A 4,493-nucleotide genomic window follows, 5' to 3' on the forward strand; every position below is an offset into this window, starting at 1 on the left:
GTAGATCCAAGTATTCAGAATCATCAATAGGATCTTTGTTGATATCACATAGAGTTCAAGTTAGCTAAGGTTAGCCTCCTTGCTTCCGGAGGATACCATTTACTTTTAGCTTTTAGGAGGTCGTGGGTCTTGTCCCTGTCACGACCGGAGTTTGGACCCTAGCCAAAACCGGCATCGTTGACCTCTCAGAGGTCGCAAAGCAGCCTACATACATCATCGTTGCATCATCTAGGTTAATTTTAGCGGGAAATTTTGAACTTTTTGTTTACTTAGACTTCATAGTGAGAAACATTGAACTCGTATAAGACTATCTACATAAACTCATAAGCATTTCACAACAACCATCTAATGTCAAGATAACCAAATGAAAGACATAGTCATATGTGTATAAATTATAGAGTTGCCAAAACGGCACCAATACAATATCTGAAAATAAATGGGAAAGAAACACTAGCGGAACATACTCCATTAGCACACTATCTACATAAACTCATAAGCATTTCACAACAACCATCTAATGTCAAGTTAACCAAATGAAAGACATAGTCATATCTGTATAAATTATAGAGTTGCCAAAATGGCACCAATACAATATCTGAAAATAAATGGGAAAGAAACACTAGCGGAACATACTCCATTAGCTCATGCCTACATCTAAGATACAATATAAAAGATAGGCATCCTCGAAAGTAATAGGTCCTACCAAGTCCGGATGAATGCTCCACGTTCGGATAACTTCAGCGTAGTCTCGTAAGCTCTAGCATTCACCTGCACCTGCACCTAAAAGTAGAGAGTTGTATTCGATTAGTACACACTTGTCTAAGTATGGGTATATGCAAGAACACACCAAGGACATGCATGATTAAGAAGATCTCTCTCCTAACTATATGAGCTATGGAAAGTCAAGTCAGTGGACTTGCCAAATCGGATTAGGAAAGTCACTATAAGAGTAACATGCATCATCATATATATCATTTTGCAAACAGCACATAACATATTGCACATGTCATATAACATAGTTCATATCATTCCTTCATATGCCATTAGACCATGGAATCATGGACTTGACATTAAGACTTCCTTAATGAGGGCTCAACATATGCGACCTCAACTACGGAGCTTCCTTTAGCAAACACAGAGTCTGCCTCAATCATTCATACGTACTTCATTTTCATTCATTCATATACTAGTGTAAACACCAATTATACCTAGGATGTAGTTTAAGACTTTCATTGGATTAGCTGTGCAATGACCAAGAATAATCTAGTGTCATTACTTAAGTCTAGCTCACCTCTTGATTACCCTATCCTAACACCTTTGGTATCGTTCATTTCATTATGTGCATTATTTGAGGCTGGCCTCTTTCTTTCTTTGGGAACTTTAACCTTAACCGACATAGATCATGTGAGCATCATGAAATCAAGTGTTTAACCACACACCGAAAAGAGGTGGAATCACCGTCCAAAGTGAAGCAAAACATGCTAGCGAATATAGGGACTCGAACCCTTCTAGAACCCTATATTGGCAGTATAGGTTCAAAGGGTAGGAGATATAAGGAGACTCATACCCGTCTGGACGGACAGTCTTATCTCATGAGAATTACACGAACCTCTACCTTCCCGAAAGAAGGATCGCGACTCATAGCTAACCTATCGTGCTCAGTGTAAAGTTCCATTACATTCATCTCATACATCATAGAAGCTGGCTTCTAGCATGAGGCATCATAGATCATTATATGATTTCTCATCCCATCATTACGTATTAAGTGTGAATTTTCCTTACACTTACATATAGAGTGTGATTGAGACTTGTCTCTTAATATTCAACACTCTCTGAGGTGAGTACTGTTGGTGACCTTATATAGGCGTAGGTACAGCTTGTCTCACTTGCACTAGCCTCATTTTATGGTGCCACCCTGTTCTCTCTTAACATCTTTTCGTTTCATCTTTACTCACCTTTCATTATTTGTTAATCGTATAACATACATATGCTCTCTTGGAGTTTACATTGAGTGACATTGATTCTAGACGTAGATACAACTTGTCTATCTTTACTAGCCTATCCTCATGTAGCCATTCTTTCTTTGCTTATTCATCGTTTAGTATATATATAGATCTCTTAGAAATTTCATTTAGTGACACTGATTTTTAGGCGTAGATGCAGCTTATCTCACTTGCCCTAGACTATAATCATGTAGTCACTCTTTTCTTTGCATATTAACTATGAATTCATTCTTAACACTTTCTTTTGGAGTATGCTTGAGATTTGACTTTACATTATTCTACACTTTACTTATGTGAATGTTCATTTCGTCATATGCCAATGCACTTGTCCTTTAGTATGTTTAACACTCTTACATAAACCTCCTAGGTTCACATCATTTCATTACATCCATCTTAGGTTCGCTTACTTTTAAACGTACGCTGGACTTATGGATCCATACGTACAAGACATGAGGCTTCATTCCTAATTCGTCTAAGTGACTCTTACTTACCCAAGATTATGTTGTACAGGACTTATGCACATTGTTGGTATGCCAAGATCTTGATTTCGACTCTTAGAGGCAGCATTCATTAAATATTTGTTCACGTACGACTTATGTGTTAATACGGAATTTGGCAAGGGACCCCGATTTCAAATCCCTTGAGCAACACTAAATACTATATCAAACTTGGTACTTGCAGTTTTCAGATTTGGGGGACCCTAGGTCTATCCCAATCACTTCCGTAATATTTTCCTTTCTTTTCCTCCTCTCTTTTTCGTTTAACGCAAGGAGGTTGTGGGATCAATCCCCCACAAACTCATTCTTTTTCTCTTAATTTTCTCTTAACTTTATCCAAGAGGTTGTGGGTTCAATCCCCACTCACCTCATTTTATTTTTCTCTTTTATATTTCTTCTAACTCTCTCATCTATTCAAGAGGTTGTGGGTTTAATCCCCACTCACCTCAGTTATTTTCTTCCATTTTTTTCTCATGAACTTTTTATGTAATTTGCATTTGGTGAGGTCTTGGGTTCAATTCCCAATGACCTCACAATTTTTTAAAAATTTTAAAACATAGCTCACTTTTCAAATTTTTGGCCGAGACCAACATTTCCAGCAACTGGAAATTTGGTCTATTTCAATCCATCTTTCTCTCAAGTTTTAATGGTTATTCTTGGAGTAATTCGGGTGACATTTTTCCAGCAACATTACCCTTATATGAACATCACAGTTTTAACATTTACGTATACGAAAACACAACATTTATAACACACAAATTTCAGGCAGCAACATAGTTAATTTACAGCACACTCATGCTCAAACAATTAACGTAAAACACTTTTCCGGAATACATCTTTCATTCCTTACATAATTTCTAAATACACATTCAATAAATAATCACAACCAAACCTAAAATTATCTACCAGAAGACATATCAACGCATGCTTTGAATATTTCAAAGGATATAATGACAGGGGCATGCAACGGGGACAACCTTAGATCTCAATTGGAATTTAAATTGAACTTAGGGGTCTCTTGGGAAAGGGACCAAGAGAGAAGAAAACCCATACCTTAATGTTGTTCAACACTTGTTTCAATACTGCCTATTCCCACGACACCACTGCCTCACCACCAAAATCCCAAACCCAAACCGTCGAGAAGAATGTTGTTGATTTTCGTTTTTAGCTTAGCTTTTCATTTGAGTCTTTGTGTGTAGGTTCTTCAAGAGTGAAGAACTATTATTTTGAGTTTTTTTGCTGATCAAAAACGTGAGAATGAGAGTGAGAGACGTGAGAATGAAAGGATAAGGATAAGGAAAGTGTGGTTGAGACTTAGTCAAACTAGGACTCCTCATTATTATTAATATTATTTTTTATTAAAAAGCTTATTTTCCTTTAATTAAATCAGAAAATTAAATATTAATTAATTTAACTAATTCACTAAATACAATAAATTAATTAAATCATTGCTTCCACCAAGGTTCGAACCCGGGTAGAGCAAGATATCGCTCAAAGGGTCAATTTCGTCCCTTCCTACACAAATTGCCCCTCCACCATATTAATTAATTAATTAATTAAATATTTAGGGTAATTAAAATACTACCCTTATCCTGGAAAAGACCATTTTACCCCTAGACCCTACAAACTTAAGATTACCGTTTTTAAGTCCGGTTAAGACTCATCCGGGTAAATCTTCATATTCGGGTGCCCTACATGACTGGACCCAACCTTTCCTAGCTCAACTAACTCACCAAGTTAGTTGGCTTGGCTGTTGCAAGGGTTCAGAGGTCTGGTTCTACGCGCATCAATCCATGTGAACCCGGTCTAATCGTAGGCATTCTAGATACATTAAGCATTACTTAGCATAGTCATTTTAGGGTTGTTACATTATCCCCCCCCCCCTTAGGAACATTCGTCCCCGAATGACACTACACATCATTTTAAAATAAAGATGGTGATTTTCGAAAATATTTTAACATACTTGAGATTTCGCTCTTTCTGAATTAATGTT

The 4,493-nt window shown here is 36.9% G+C and overlaps 1 long non-coding RNA gene across 1 annotated transcript; it reads right to left on the bottom strand.

Moving 5' to 3' along the window:
* Window positions 1–365: 365 nt before the first annotated feature.
* Window positions 366–3,783, bottom strand: LOC114076367. The gene is made up of 2 exons (XR_003577211.1): window positions 3,554–3,783; window positions 366–780 (listed from the first exon to the last, which is right to left on the bottom strand). It is a non-coding gene; the product is annotated as an uncharacterized LOC114076367 (long non-coding RNA).
* Between the last annotated feature and the right edge of the window lie 710 nt (window positions 3,784–4,493).

The sequence above is a fragment of the Solanum pennellii genome, chromosome 3 (genome assembly GCF_001406875.1).
Source record: "Solanum pennellii chromosome 3, SPENNV200".
NCBI lineage: Eukaryota > Viridiplantae > Streptophyta > Magnoliopsida > Solanales > Solanaceae > Solanum > Solanum pennellii.